Consider the following 16,431-nt stretch of genomic DNA (forward strand, 5'->3'; position numbering starts at 1 on the left):
CCCCGCAAGGGCACCTTGGCCGGGCCGCGAGCGCACCCGCAGTGCCGGCGTGGGCGGCCCGCGGTGCCCCCGGTGCGCACCGGGAGGGCGGCCGGGGGGCTTGGGTGGTCGACGGGCGCCGTGCACACGCCCCGACCCGGCCCGTCCTGCTGGGGTAGCCGCAGGTGCACGGCTCGGGTAGCCGCAGGTGCACGGCGCTAACGCGTCCGCCCCAGGCAGGGTTAGATCGCGCCGCGTGCATCGCACCGGAGCGGGGAGGGGGCCCTGCGTGTCCCCGCCAGCTAACCCTCTGACACCGGGAGGTGCGCTCAGGTCACGATGGGGGCTCCTGAGGTCCAGCCCAAGGTGGGGGCTCGCTGCGCAGCTGGACCTGCTGGAGATTCTCGCCCTCTGCCTTTGCGGCTCGTGTCCGTGCGTTCTCTTGCAAATATAAATAAGCCTTTAAAAAAAGAAAAATTAAGGTGCAGAGTCGTCTGTGCTACTCGTTTGTGCACAGGGACAGGAAAAGTCTATCAGTTTGTTTCCAAAGATAAAAGGGAAGTGTTAGCAGGGGCTGCCTCCAAAGGCTAAGTAAGCGCAGACGGGTGGAGGGAAGCGAACCTTTTCACTGTATGGTTTATTTGTTCCCGTTGACATTTGTACAACGAAAATAGGCTATCTATCCAAAATAAATAAAAATGCCTTTGAGAAGTAAAATAGCAAATCTTTGAATCAGATTCATTTTCTGTTAAGGACCTCCATGGGTCACACCTGACTTGGATCTCATTTGAAAGACTGACTAGGGGACATTGCAATCCCATAGCAACACAGGGAAGGTGGGTTGTGTTAACCTGGTGCTTCATGGTACAGGTAGGAGCTTAGAAAAAACAAGGGGGGGGGGGGCGGGCTAGGCATCCTTGGTGGCTCAGCGGTTTTGCGGCTGCCTTTGGCCCAGGGCCTGATCCTAGAGACCTGGGATCCCAGGTCGGGCTCCCTGCATGGAGCCTGCTTCTCTCTCTCTCTCTCTCTCTCTCTCTCTCTCATGAGTAAATAAATAAATAAATCTTAAAAAAAAAAAAAAAAGGGGGCAGCCTCCGTGGCTCAGTGGCTTAGCACGGCCTACAGCCTAGGGCGTGATCCTGGAGACCCAGGATCGAGTCCCACGTCGGGCTCCCTGCGTGGAGCCTGCTTCTCCCTCTGCCTGTGTCTCTGCCCCTCTCTCTGTCTCTCATGAATAAATAAATAAAATCTTAAAAAAAAGAGAAAACAAGGGGGTCTTCATGATTAATAGTATTATCATTAATAGTGCTGAAAACCACAGGCTCAAGGTGGAGTTACCTGCCTTCAGTCCTGCAAACCAAGACTTAATGGTGGTTTCATACTTGGCAGGAGCGGAACTTTAAGCCAGTCAATCTGGAATTTTCCAATCTATATCCATGAGGTAATCTGTCACTAGGGCCCTCCATCCACCTCCACCCCCAAAGGAGATGAGGTCATCTGCATGATGAGACCTCTTCCCCTTCCTGAAACAAATCTTTTCTTTTGCTGATAACTTCTTGCCCCACCGTCGTTCCTATCAAAACCTTCCATTTTGTACAACTCCTTGCAGAATCTCTACTTGCTAGGTGGAATGCTGCCCCATTCACAAATCCCTCCAATTAGGGCTTTAAAATTTACTGATTGAATTTTATTTCTTGGGGATAGCTACCATTTGTTAACCAGTAGGCACTTTTTGTACAACAATTCTCATAACCCAGAAGGGGTGTTTTTAAAGAAACTGAATGGCTTCTTGCATAAAACCAAACTGCCTCTGCAAGATTGATGGGGAAGGGAGCCTCCCCAACATCCATTGTGAGAAGGGGCTCCTGTATCTCATGGCGGATCAGCCTTATCCCCTGGTATTTTCCTTTTCCTCATGAACAGTGATCAGAGGAAGCGTCTGCAGATTCCCAGACTGCTAACCTTAGAGCTTCAGGACCCTGGAAGCTGGTTAGTGACAGCACTTGGAGAAACTCTCCTGAGGGCTCCTGCCCCCAGTTACTGGTGTCACCACCAGACTGGCTTCTGATGATTCTGCTTTCCACATCTGGCCTTGGTTGGACCTTAAACCCTTTTGTTAGTTCCTACTGCACGGAGAAGTATGAGCTAGAGAAAAGAAACATAAAGGGAAAATTGTCTGGCTAAGCAGCTAACCTGGGATGTGAATCCGGTTCTCTTTTAATCTGCGAGCCATGCTTTCCCCACTATTTCACGATAGCACAATTAGGACTTCTTCCATGTTAATATGTATATTTGCTACTTTAAATATGGAGCAGGGGTGCCTGGCTGTCCTCAGTTAAGAATCTGACTTTGACTCAGGTCATGAGCTCAGGGCCCTGGGATGGAGCCCGGGCGGGGGCGGGGGCAGTGGGGGGGGCGGTGTTCCTCCTCAGCAGGGAGCCTGCTCCTCCTTCTGCCCTTTCCCCAACTTGTGCTCTTGGTTTTTCTCAAATAAATGAATAAAGCCTTTAAGTATGAAGCAGGCTATGTGATCTCATGTATAAGAGAATATAAAACCTTAGAAAGGCCTAAAAACCCAACATGACCCCTATGCGGACAAAGTATAGAAGGTAAAAATGCAAACATTGCTGGCTACCTTGAGTCCCAGGTGTGTGGAAGAAAGAATCTCACAAGTCCATCCAAGTTCGGAAATGACAATCACACACAGGGGTGTACTCTGCTTCCCTGTTGACTGTTAGGAGCAGGATCTGTGAGCTCAGATTGCTGAAGTCAGAGTGGGGGAAGCTGGCCCTGCTGCAGAGCACCCATATGCACCAGCGTTTTGTAGGCACTGACATACACTGTGTGTCCAGGCAGTGCTTGTGTTTGTAGGATGGTCAGCGATCCACAAGTTGGGTGTCCCATGGAGGGGCTCATGGCAGGCAGGTCTGTGATGCCTCACATGCATGGCCGAAGAAATCTATGTGGCAGTAAACTAGCTATATTTTTTTCACCTAACTATCAAAATAGGAAAAAAAAAAAAAAAAAAAAGGAAAAGAGGAAACAGTAGTTGTGCTTATGAACTAACACACTTAATTCCACAGGCTTTCTTCTGGACATGGGGATAATATTGATCATTTTGTCCATGTGGGAGGGCTACTGTGATGAGAAGAGGCAACTTTTGAGGAGTACTTAATGGATGAGGAAGTGTTTTATAGACATAGATGTGTTGTTTTGTCCTGCTACCTACTTTTATTCCAGCCCAACACCTGCCTTTCTTTGGTTCCAGTTAGGTAGGCACATGTTAGTGTGACTGCATTAGTAATTTAAAGAATGTAGTAAATAAGTAAGCTGAGAAACTCTGGAATTTTGTGAGAGGCAGGACACTTGCGGGCAGAGGCCAGGGATATGAATTGTACCATCTTGCCACGGTAGCTAGTTCTTCCGTCCTACTTGTCATTAATCCATTGTGCTGCTCCCAAGGCTTGGTGAGTGCTTTCAGATTGGCAGCCCCTGCCCCCATCTACTTTTTTCCTGGCTCGCTGTTTTCATACAGTTCCCACAGAAGTCACAAAGAAACCGTTTCACAAGCAAGGGCAATTCACTTTGCTTGGCAATTCAGAAATCTCCTAGCAAATTATGGTGAAGGATAAAGGAAACCAAGGCATCACTATTTTGCAAAAGGAAACCAAGGCATCAGTATTTTGCATTCCCTGTGGGCTTACCTGCCAGCCTCTTCCCTTTGCTACAGCTCACTTGGTTTGTTTTTTAATCAGGGTGTGTGTAAATGTTGCGCCACCCTTAATCCTCCAAGCATTATTTACTCTGAGGAGGAAGGGCTGAGATGTTATCCTGTTCATCTCTGCCCTTGGAGGAAGGTCAGAGGTATCCCAGCTCTTTCCACGGCCTCATCTCAACTTCTACACAATTTTCTGCTGAAAACCAAGTTGGGGGAGTTATGACAGGGGACTTGGGCTGCCTCCATTTTGACCTCAAACTCTCCAGTTGGGCTCTTCTTTCCAGCTGGTGTCTTGGCTCAGGGGGAAGACCTTATGGGCAAAGCATCCCCTCAAGGGAACAGCCAGCAAGACCCCACTGGTGATGGACTCCGAGACAATGATCAGTTTGACTTTTACCGCACACCTGCACACAACCACCTACTTTTGCCCCACATTTTCCTTATATAAACCTGGAAATTTTTTTGAAATATTTTATTTATTTATTCATGAGAGATACACACAGAGAGAGGCAGAGACATAGGCAGAGGGAGAAACAGGCTCCATGCAGGGAGCCCAATGCGGGACTCGATCCTGGGACTCCAGGATCACGCCCTGGGCCGAAGGCAGGCGCTCAACCACTGAGCCACCCAGGTGTCCCTAAACCTGGAAATGTTTTCAGCACTTTGGAGATAGCCTTTGAGACACTAGTTTGCTGTCTTCCAGTGTTGGCCCTCACTGGAATATATTCCTGTCTTCTTCCACAGCCAGTTGTGTCTCTGCTTTGGGTTTTGTCAGCAGTGACAGCAGACCTGGTCTGTTTGGGCCCCCCAGAGCCAGGTGCTTGTGCACCCCTGCACCTCAGTGACAACTACATCAACAGAAATGGTAGCTCATATCTCTGACTACAGACTTAGTCCGTGGTGGGAGCCAGCCTGTCTTCTCTGCTGCAACAGGACAGAACTGGGATGAGGTCTTGTGTTGTGACTGCAGGAGCCTAGAAAGCCCTCTGATCTGCCCTGACACTGGCTGAAATTCTACCTTTGTGGGATTAAGGGGTTTGGTAGAAAAGTGAAGCAGGAGAGCGAGGTGCTTGTCTCACAGAGTCGAAGAATGAAATCTCGTAGACAAAGGAGATGAGCAAAGTGGTAGAGTTTTATTAAGCAAGAATACAAAAAAGGCTGTCAGGAGTGAGAGGGGTCCCCACTGGGTTGCCAGTGAGGGCTTTTCATTGGCAGTCTTTTATTTAGAACTGACCAGGAAACTTGCCAGTGGTCAGGTCAGTGGTCTAGAACTAGACATGATGCTTATACGTTGTGCAAGAGTCTTCATTTCTTGTGACATCTCTGATCTATAGATATGTCTTCCTAGGTTTGGTTAATCTTTTTTTTTTTAAGATTTTATTTATTTATTCATGAGAGACAAAGAGAGAGAGGTAGAGACAGAGGCAGAGGGAGAAGCAGGCCTCCCTGTGCGGAGCCTGATGCAGGACTTGATCCCAGAACTCTAGGGTCTCGGCCTGAGCTGAAGGCAGACACTTAAGCACTGAACCACCCAGGCATCCCTAGGCCTGATCACTTTTTGTGGTTATTTTCTATGTTCCATAGCTATAGTGCAATTATTAGAAAAACATTTTAACTCTGGTTTTTCTTCCTTATCTCTATTTTTGTTCTGTCCCAGTTTCTGTATACCTGAAATACCCTCAGAGCTTAGTTGGGGCCGCTATTCTTTCCCTGCCTAAATTCCCATCCATTCCCTATTAAAAAAGGAGTCATGGGGTAAACCCAGGACAATTTAACTATCAGAAAGCACAATGACTGCAAGCAATGGAGACACTTCTTCACCAGGATGCTCAAGGGAGAACAAAAAGATGTAGAGAAAGACCACAGAATGGAAGAACATGTTTGCAAGTCATATCTGATAAGGGACTTGCACCTAAGATATTTAAAGAATGCTTGCAACCTAGTAATACAAAGACAGCCCAATTAAAGAACAAGCAAAGGACTGAATAGAGAATCCTCCAAAGAAGGTACGCAAATGGTCACATGCTCATGAAAAGATGCTCAACGTTATCTGCCATCAGAGAGATGATAAAGCCATGGTGAGATACTGGATCACGCTCTCCAGAACCACAGAAAACGGAGAACAGAAGGTGTCAGTAAGGATATAGAGGAGGAGGAACCATCGTACACTGCTGGTAGGGATGCAGAGCGGTGCAGCTGCTCTGGAGAACAGTCTGGCAGTTCTTCCAATGAGTAAACGCAGGGCTGCCACATGACTCAGCAATCCCACTCCCAGATACCCACCCAGGAGAACTGGAAACATATGTTCACACAGTCCTTGAATCCAAATGCTCATAGCAGCATTGTAAATAACAGCCAAAACGTGAAAACAACCCAAATGTTGGACCAACTGACAAATAGATAAGCAAGACAATGGAATATTACTCAGTGATAAATAGAAATGAAGTTTTGGTACATGCATGACATGGGTAGATCCCACAAGCACTATGCTTATGAAGACACCAGGCACATAGGACCACATATAGTATGATCCCTCTCATGAGATGTCCAGAGTAGGCACATCCAGGGAGGTAGTAAATAGACAGGTGGCTGCCTAGGGTAGCAAGGGGTTAGGGCACAGGTACACACTCTCCTTCCAGGTGATGGAAATGGTCCAACACGGGCTGTGGTGGTGCTGGTACAACTCTGTGAATGTGCTTAAAACCATTGAATTGTACATTTTAAAAGGGGGAATTGCATGATATGCAAATTGTATCCCAGTAAAGTTAATTTTAATTTATTTTTAAAGACTTTATTCATTTATTCATGAGAGACACAGAGAGAGAGGTGGAGACACAGGCAGAGGGAGAAGCAGGCTCCCTGCGGGAAGTCCAGTGCGGGACTTTGACCCCAGGACCCAGGGATCACTCCCAGAGCTGAAGGCCGACACTCAACCACTGAGCCACCCAGGCTTCCCAAAGTTATTTTTAAAAACAATAAAACAAACAAACAAACGAAAAGCCCCAAAACTTTAAAAAATGCACAGAAAAAAAACCAAACACAATAAAAACTTGAAACTCCTTTGTCATAATTAGTGCACCAACTCTTGTGGTTAAAGGGAAAGAAGCATTTACCACCCCCCACCCCCACCCCCAGGAACTATTTTAGATAGTCCTAGTGAAGAAGGAAAGCTCTTCTCAGAATAAGTTCAGCTGGGCAGCCCTGGTGGCGCAGCCGTTTGGCACCGCCTGCAGCCTGGGGTGTGATCCTGGAGACCTGGAACAAGTCCCACATCGAGCTCCCTGCATGGAGCCTGCTTCTCCCTCTCCCTGTGTCTCTTCCTCTCTCTCTCTGTGTCTATGAATAAATAAATTTTGAAAAAATCTTTTTAAAAAAAGAATAAGTTCAGCTAATAAATATGAAAGAACGGTAGGATTGAAAGAACACCAGTTTGCAATCCCTAGTGAAATGATGGATGAGAAGAAAATCCGCAAAGAATGCTAAAACCATTCTGTAAATAAATGGGAGCTGGATCCTCACAGGGATTATTTGCTGTCTGAAAGGAGAAATGCAAATTTACAAGGAGGGACCTAGGGGATCCTACTTATTAGCATCAGGATCAGAAGGACAGAACTCTAGTACCCCCTGGTGTGATGCTTCAGCAAGGAAACCGCCCTCCCCCCTCCCCCGCTGGTGGAGCCCACCCACATCTAGAACCTGAATCCACTCAGGCCTGCGCACAGGAAATGCAAGATTGGAAGTAACCCAAGGAAACGGTGGGGAAGTAATCAAACCTGTGCCATAAGTGGAACGCTTAATAGGACAGCAGGGCAACTGAACCGTCTCCCACATGGCCCTGGCAAGAGGAAAAAGGAACTAGAAACAGAACAAGAGCCACACGCAGAACTTTACGTTTTTAGTAACCACATTGACTTAAAAGGAAATAGGTGACTTAAAAGGAAATTTTAATGATATTGTCTAGCCCAATATATCCAAAATATTATTTCAATATATAATCAGCATAAAAGTTATTGAAATGTTTTATTTTCTTTTTTCCATGCTAAGTCTTCAAAATTTCGTATTTTACACGTACAATTCATATCCATTCAGATGCCAGATTTTCTTGTCTTGTCTTGTCTTGTCTTTTCTTTTCTTTTCTTTTTTTTAAAGTTGATTTATTATTGGGACACCTGGGTGGCTCAGCGGTTGGGCGTCTGCCTTTGGCTCAGGCGTGATCCTGGAGTCCTGGGATTGAGTCCCACATCGGGCTCCCTGCATGGAGCCTGCTTCTCCCTCTGCCTGTGTCTCTGCCTCTTTCTCTCTCTCTGTGTGTCTTTCATGAATAAATGAATAAAATCTTTAAAAAAATGAAATTCCGTTGTTCATTTTATACCTGGTTCCACACTGGATTGCACAGGTACGTTTTAGATCAATTCATTAGGTGTCACTTTTTTTTTTCAATCAAAATGAGGTTTCAAGTAGTGGAAGAATAAATTTGTGTATATTCTGCATGTATAACGTCAGCTTAACATACTTGTCGTGAATATGAATTTTCTGCATCACGAACTGTGGTTCCTCCTCTCTTCCCTACCTGCAGTCAGTTGTGAGTTTCCTCAAGATCCATCACGGGTTCTTTCCTGCTCCATGAAGGTTTCCTCCTGGTTGTGGCAACGGTCACCTCTTATTTTACCTAAATAACCCCTAGCAAGCACCGCCCACCCCCCCCACCCCCCGCCCCACTCTCCACCATGGTGCCCCTCGTCAGTATGAAGCCCATGATGAATCTGGAACTTGAATTCTCAGGGCTTTGTCTCGACTTCAGTTACACCTTCACCAAACATGATCTAAGGGATGGAGATCGGAACAGCCGGGTGAATTGGGGCACCTGTGACGTGAGCACCCTAGGAGTGTGATGTCGTCGCACAGAACAAGTTTGGTTTGGTGCTTTGGAAATCTTTCCCCCACAAAATGCATTGACCTCTGCCCAGGGGACGTTTGTTTATGTGACCTCGAGGAGCTTCCACGTGGGCCAGGGCGCTCAGTTCGGGAGCATCGGGAGCGGTGTATCTGAAAGCTAATATTTGGTTGTCCTCGTCTGTTACCCTGGCCTAGTTCTACACTTAAAAAGAGAAGATGCAGCTTTTCCGAATTCCCTGTTGCTCAAGCAAACTCCAGCATCGCCAAATCATTAACCTCGAGGGGACACTGCCTGTGGTGGTAGTAGGTTACTCTGGATGTTTTCGCCAAGGGAGGATGAGGCCTCCTGAGACCCGTGTGCTTGCACGAGTCCCCTCTCAAGGAGCAAGCAGCATGCCCACACGCGAGTGCAGGAGGCCCCTGAGACTTCTGTGAGGTCCCCCAATTGAAGGACCGCCTGATAGGCCCTCACACAGCTCGCAGTGGCCCAAGCTAGAATTTGAACCCTGCCTTCCAGCAGCTGAAGTATTTGTGCTTCTCTGCTTTCATACACTCCTGGTACCACGTGTTGAAGTTGTTTCCCAGTGGCTTTTGGGGTGGCTGGGGAGCCGGAGGATGGGGATGTGTTTTCTACAGGGAAACCCAGCCCAGATCTCTGTGGGGTACCGTTCCCCACTTCTGTGCTGTGAGCACTGCTGAGTGCCAACGAGTGTGCCTGGGGTTCAAGTGAAAACAGGCAAAGACTGCCATGGTCACAGTCCAGCGAGCGAGCGAGAGAGAGAGAGAGAGAGAGAGAGAGAGAGAGCATCAATGCAGGTCGTGCTACGGCCAGGAGGGAGTCCCGTGGGGGGATGAGCCAGAGCAGAACCGCACAGAGCAGGCTGCTCTTCACGTGGGGCCATCAGACAAAACTCTCACAGAGGCGGTGGACGCAGACTTGCATGGCCGGGGATGGGTGTTCCCGGCAGAGGACACAGCCAAGCAGAGCAGGGCTCCGTCCGTCCGTCTGTCCGAGGAGCAGCTGGGGGTCTGTGTGAGCAGCGCGCTCGGGTACAGGTGTGCTGGCCCAGCCCCCTGCCCCTTCCTTCGTCCTCGGGGCATCCTCCCTGATCTGCTGGGTGGGAGCGAGGAGTAAGCGCCCTTCCTAGACTGCGGGGTGAAACGGGACCCTCATCCTGCTCCCGCCTGTGCTACCACGGATGGGCCACCTCCAACCGATGACATCGGAAACTCAGAGCCAAGGAGGCACAGCGGGCTGCGGGTTTGTGTCCTCAGCTTCATACTTGAAGCCCTGCCCCTGCTGTGATGGTGTGTGCAGGGGCCTTTGGGGGTGATTAGGTTGAGGTGAGGTTGTGAAGGCGGGGGGGCCCCTTACGTGATGATACCAGAGCCTCCTGTGAGCCAGGAAGCAGGTCCCCACTGGACCCAGAGGCACCAGCACCCTCATCTCAGACTCCCAGCCTCCTGAACCCGGAGGAATGAAGGCCCCTTGCTTCAGTCCCCGCTCAGCTGTGTTGCCTGCGACCTGAGCTGACCGGGACCGGAGGGAGGAGACCAAGCACCCTGGGGTTCCTGAGTCCTGCCATGTGGTCTTGTTAGGACAAGGTTGTGGGTGACTGAGGAATGGTCACCTATCAGGGGACCAGGGTGCATCCTGGCCTTGGCGGTGGACACCTCACCAAAAAGCAGATGGGGGGCTTTTCTCTCCTCCACGGCCTGGAGATTGAGTGAGGGGGTAGGAGCCCCCAGACCTGCTTCTGGTCACACCTTGTGACTCACCAGCAAAGCTTTCCTTTCTCTGGGCTTTTGGGCTTTGCCCAAGGATGTTTCTCAAGAGGACACAAATGTGGCTTCTTCCAGCTGCCTTGTCAGAGCCCCCAGGCCAGAAGTGTCACCATCTAGTGGTCTCAGCTCATGAAGGAGGGCTCTTGCTACCTGGGGGCAGGAGGGGGACACCACCCCACACACACATAGCCATCCCCTGGGAGATGTGGGCTGGTGGAGGCACAGACCTCGAGGTATGCAGAACGAGATGAAAATGAAGAGCAAAGCTCCCAGCCAGTTCAGATGCTGCTCAGGGGACAAGGAAGGTGGAATCAGACGTGCGGGAGGTAGCTGGGAATTCTAGGGGTGTCACCAGCACCCTGCCACCTGCCTCAGCACTGCAGGCTCTAGTAGCTCTGTTGTCTGCATGGGCTGCTGTGACAAGCTACCACACTGGGAGGCTTCAACACCAGGCACTTATCTCTCACAGTTCTGGAGGCTGGACGTCTGAAATCGAGGTGTCGGCGGGGTTGGTTTCTCCTGGGGTGTCGCTGCTTGGCCACAAGGCAAGCATCTTCTCATACATCCACACGGTCGTCCCCTCGTGTGTGTCTACCTCCAAATACCCCCTTAGAGACTCCTGGGTAGCTCAGCGGTTAAGCGCCTGCCTTCAGCTCAGGGCGTGATCCTGGAGTCCCGGGATCGAGTCCCACATCAGGCTCCCTATATGGAGCCCGCTTTTCCCTCTGCCTGTGTCTCTGCCTCTCTTTCGGTGTCTCTCATGAATAAATAAATAAAATCTTAAAAACAAAGTATTAAAAAAATCCCCCCCTTAGAAGGACATCTGTCTTATTGGATGAAAGCCTATCCCAATGGCCTCATCTTAACTTGGTTGCCTCCCTCACACTGTCATGCTCTGAGGTCCTGCGGTCCTCCAGCATGAGAATTTTGGGGGGAGGAGGACACAATTTAGCCCATAACAGTAACTCCCCACAATTTCTCTTGGGTTTTATCATAACTCATTTTCTTTCTCTCCCCTTCCCATTTTCCTGTCACTGAGAATGGTCACCTCGAATGGTGTGGAGGCTCTCTCTGGAGAGAGTGTGTGCCTTCCCATGATTTATGAAGAGCAGCTGCCTGTTAGACGCATGTGGCTGCTGCCATGGCTGGCCCCAGGACAGGGAGAAGGCTGCAAGGACGCGCAGTGGCCACGGACTGCAGTGTGGACAATGCAGGGGATCGGCTTTCTTGTGCTGCAGATATTTGAAAACTCGAGAACCTGTACTCCTGAGACTTTCCCACTGCAATGACTTCATCTCTTGACCTGGGCTGAGGTCAGAGCCAGGTGGGAGGGCGTTGTCCTTGCGAGGTGTGGAGCGGAGATGAGTCTTGTGCAGGGCAACGGTCCCCAGCAAGCTAAGCTGGGAGGCAGGGGCGTCTCTGCCAGGGGGGCCCTGCGCTGTGGGGACACCATCTCTGGCTACATTATCTCTGGCTTGCTCTCCTGACAGCTTTTTACATTACTTAATATTATTTAATAATAATCTTTCTGCTTCAACTGGTTAGAGTAGATGCTTTCATCTCTAAGACTCCTGACATATACACTAGAATGCCAGCGTCTAGTAGAACTTTCTGTGATCATGGGAATGTTCTAGAGTTTCTGCTGTCCAACCTAGGAGCCCCAGCGTCGTGTGGCTGTGGGATACTTGCCTCAGAACTGAAGCTTGAATTTTATTTAATTCTAAGTTTAAATTTTAATAGCCAAACGTGGGTTAGTGGCCACTCTGTTGGACAGCACAGCATAAACTTCAAGTGGGATGTGCCTGGAGACTGATGGATGAAACATAGTGGCCAAGGTCATGGGGGGAGGGGTACTCCTGTGCCAGATCAAAGTGCCATACCTGCTCTAGAAGAATCACAGTGGGGGATCCCTGGGTGGCTCAGAGGTTTAGCACCTGCCTTCAGCTCAGGGCATGATTCTGGGGTCTGGGGATCGAGTCCCACATCGGGCTCCCTGCAGGGACCCTGCTTCTCCCTCTGCCTGTGTCTCTGCCCCCCCCCGCCCATGTCTCTCATGAATAAATAAATAAAACCTTTAAAAAAATAGAAGAATCACAGGATTGGAGGTTTTGACACAGTAAAGTGATAGGAGCATGATTGTGTGTTTTTTTTTTTCATGAGAGACACACACAGAGAGGCAGAGACACAGGCAGAGGGAAAAACAGGCTCCCCATAGAGCCCGATGTGGGGACTTGATCTTCAGACCCCAGGATCATGCCCTGAGCTGAAGGCACCTGCTCAACCACTGAGCCACTCAGATGCCCGCCCCCCCATTAATTGTCTTTTGATGGAATTTTGAGCTGCAGTGTGGACAGTGGGTTTGAGAAGCGATGTTGCAGCAGGGAGGCCAAGCAGGAGGTGACCACAGTGGCCAGGTGAGAGCAGGGATGAGCGGAAGGTAGTGCAGACTCCAGCACCATCAGGATGTGATGCCTGCTGACGGTGAGGGGCGGGAGAGGCTTCAGACCAAAGGCTCTCTGGGTATATCCTTTGGAAATGGTGTGTTTCAGGAAGTGTTTCGACTGAGTTCAGGAGTCTGGGAGGAGAGGCAAGTTTGGGTCTGCAGGGAGCTGATATGCACCCTCTGCTGGCGGTCTGTGACCACTGCAAACACACGATGGCCCGTGGCCTGTGCTGGGCTCAGTAGTGAAGTTTTGGGAAGAAGAAAGGAACTTATGTGACCGACCTGCCACGTCACTGAGGCCACCTAACCCCACCTGAGGATGCCAAAGCCCTATTTAGAATGTCATATGGCCTCCTGTTCAATACCTTATCTGTTTATTCATTAACAAATAATTTTTTGAGCAAGGCATTGTGCTGAGCTCGGAATACGAAGAGCACACTTGTGATCCCTGGGTGGCGCAGCGGTTTGGCGCCTGCCTTTGGCCCAGGGCACGATCCTGGAGACCCGGGATCAAATCCCATGTCGGGCTCCAGGTGCATGGAGCCTGCTTCTCCCTCTGCCTGTGTCTCTGCCTCTCTCTCTCTGTGTGACTATCATAAATAAATAAATAAATAAATAAATAAATAAATAAATAAATAAATAAAAAAGGAAGAGCACACTCTCAGGCATGTCCCAGGCAGGGGGGACATGGGTGCACCAAAGCCAAGTTCCCTGCAATGCTTACTGGCTATAGTACAGGCTCTTTGAGGAGCGACAGGGTCTGGAGGAGGTTTTATGGACACATTGCCTGAGCCGGCATGAAAAGGACAGGCAGGATTTTGTTTGCTGGAAGTGCCCGATAATGGTAAGAAACACTTGTGACCAACATCGCACCCAAACCTGCCTATAGCACTTGGCACCAAGGAGCCGAGCCGGAGACGACTGTTTCTCTTTCTGCCTGTGTCTCTGCCTCTCTCTCTGTGTCTCTCATGAATAAATAAATAAAATCTTTGAAAAAAAAATCTCTTCCTTAGTCTGAATATTTACCTTTTCCACTGCATTTAGGACTAATCCCAATACCTGATGGGTGGAGTTTCTTTGTCGATAGTTTGAAATGATAGAGGAGCCAAGTTTGAGCACAGCAGAGGGGAGCATAAATAGTGCTGGAGGCGCATGTGGTGAGCGCAGCAAAGCAAACACACGTGTCCAGTCACCTGTTGTACACCTGAAACCGACATGACACCATGTGTCAGCTGCGCTGCAGTAAAACTGAAGCCAAGTTCCAAGCCTGCGGTTTTGACTCAGCTCTGTGTGATCCAGGCCTCCAATTTCACCATCTCAACCTCGGTCCAGAGCAGAACCGCAGGAGAGCTGAGCTCAGGCAGTGAACTTGTGGTGTCCCCATTCCTGCAGGAAAGAAAAATGTATGGATACATTTCACGGGAAAACACTGCAACTAAGGGAATGCACCGCCAACAGTGATGCTTCTGAGCTACCACAGTTATCATTTAGAAAATGAGGTTTTCTTGCCAAAGAAGCTCAAGTGTGATTAAGAACAACACATGGGAAATTGTTTCTGTGCCAGATACTTGTTTGATGTTTGTCCTCATCACAGCAAAGTGACAAACATATACCCAAATGGGACACATGTCAGCTCTGGGTGCTTTTGATTCTAGATCCTGAATTATAGCCATTAATGGGGAATAAATTAAATCAACCTTGAAATTCATAAGCTCTGCATTGAGAGACTGGTAATACCTGTTGCTGAGAAGAACCAGTAAATCCCTTTTTTTTTTTTTTTGAAAAGTAGATTCCATGCCCAGCATAGAGCCCAACATAGAACTCGAACTCATGACCCTGAAATCAAGACCTGAGCTGAGATCAGGAGTCTGACATTTAACATGCTGAGATACCCAGGTGCCCCCAAAACTGGCAAATCTTCAGGATTGGTTTGTGCTTTGACTGCCCTTCCTGAATAGGGCAGCAACTCCCTTGCTGTGCTCTGCTCTTGCACAGCGCTGGTGTGTGGAGCCTACCACGTCTTACTGTTCTCTCTCCCTCCGCCTGGAGATTGCCTTCACCAGGGGAGGGCTCTGCTTTGCTGCAGCCACATCTCTAACTCCTGGGCGTGGGGTCTGTGCTTAACAAATGTTTTTTGATTTACTGAATCTTTGCCCTGACGGATCATCTCATTTGGTCTGATTTTTCATGCGACTACGAATTTATGTGACTCTGTAGAAACACTGGCAAACTGAAAATACATGAGGTTGCACTTACGTGAAGGAAGCTCTGGACCTGAGTGAGGCCAAGCAAGGTGAGCGGTGGGATGGGGGAGGTGCGGGAGTGGGTGCGGGGATGGAGACAGGGTGGGAGGCGGGCGCACATCCACACACCCCAGAGGCAGAGCTGCACCTGACCCAGGGCCTCTGACCCTGGTTCAGTCAGAGGTACTTTGGGATCCACTTTTGCAAATGAAGTTTGTTCGTTTTACCTAGAAGGTTGCAAGCCAGACAAAACCTCAGGGTTTGCTGGGGCGGAGATGCAGGTGGCCCTGGGGCTACGCTGAGAGCCAGGAGCCAGGCCTGTGGCTCCTGCGTGTCACTTGGTTCCAGCACCTGGGAAGTACATGTGGCTATTGGCCTGGGTTGGCCGAATTTGAGAATATATGCACAGTATTTTGCACAAAAAAGTGTCTGGAGGACCATTTTAAGCCTTACAAAAGATGGATATTTATACCCTCAGATGCATTTGTGATTGCGAGGTAGGAGGATGTCCCCAGGAGATAAAAACAGCAGAAGATACACAAACCTAGCTCTTCCGCCTGTTGGTAGGCTCCTGGATGACCCTTGTTCAGCATTTCAGGGCAACAGGGAACAGAGCCACCGGGCGTGGGAGGTGAATCTCCACGGGACTTGCATTTCTGTGCGTGTGTGAGCAGTTACTGGACGGTTTTCTCAAGGACGTTTGCCTGGGTGATGGCCCAAGAAGATAGAGACAGTGTCCCCCTCGGGGGCAAAGTACAAAGCCCTTGTACAAGTGACTGGGGTTTCTCAAGCCAGGTGCCCCACTGTGACCCAGCTGGCTGTACGTGCCAGTCTCTGTCACCAAGGGAGACCTGAGGGCGAGGGGAACCGGTGTGTACCAGGGGCCGTGCTGTTTGCTGCAGGCTCTGACCCCAAGTGTCATGTTTATCTGCACCCACGAGACTGTGCCAGGCTGATTTGTTAGCAAAGCATCTGAATCTTCCTCCACCGAAACACACACACAAGCTGAAGACTGTAAGCAGATCTACGCTTGCCCTATGTGGTGTGTAGACAGAAGAATGGGCCCTTAAAAGATGCCATGTCCTGGTCCCCAGAACCCGTGAGTGTGTCAGGTGACGTAGAGGCAGAGTTCAGGCTGCTTATCAGCTGACCCCGAAATAGGAAGAGTATCCTGGAGTATCTAGGGGCACCAATGTCACCTCAAGGGTCCTGGAAGTAGGAGAGGAGGAGAGGAGGTGGATGGGGTGAGAATATGGGGCTCGATCTCCTGTGGCTAACTCTGAGGATAGAGGAAGGGCCAGGAGCTCAGGAATGCAGGGCTCAGACTGTCCTTGAAGCCCCCGAAAAATGCAGTCCTAGTATATGTG

Source organism: Canis lupus, chromosome 1 (genome assembly GCF_011100685.1).
Source record: "Canis lupus familiaris isolate Mischka breed German Shepherd chromosome 1, alternate assembly UU_Cfam_GSD_1.0, whole genome shotgun sequence".
In the NCBI taxonomy this organism is placed as follows: Eukaryota; Metazoa; Chordata; class Mammalia; order Carnivora; family Canidae; genus Canis; species Canis lupus.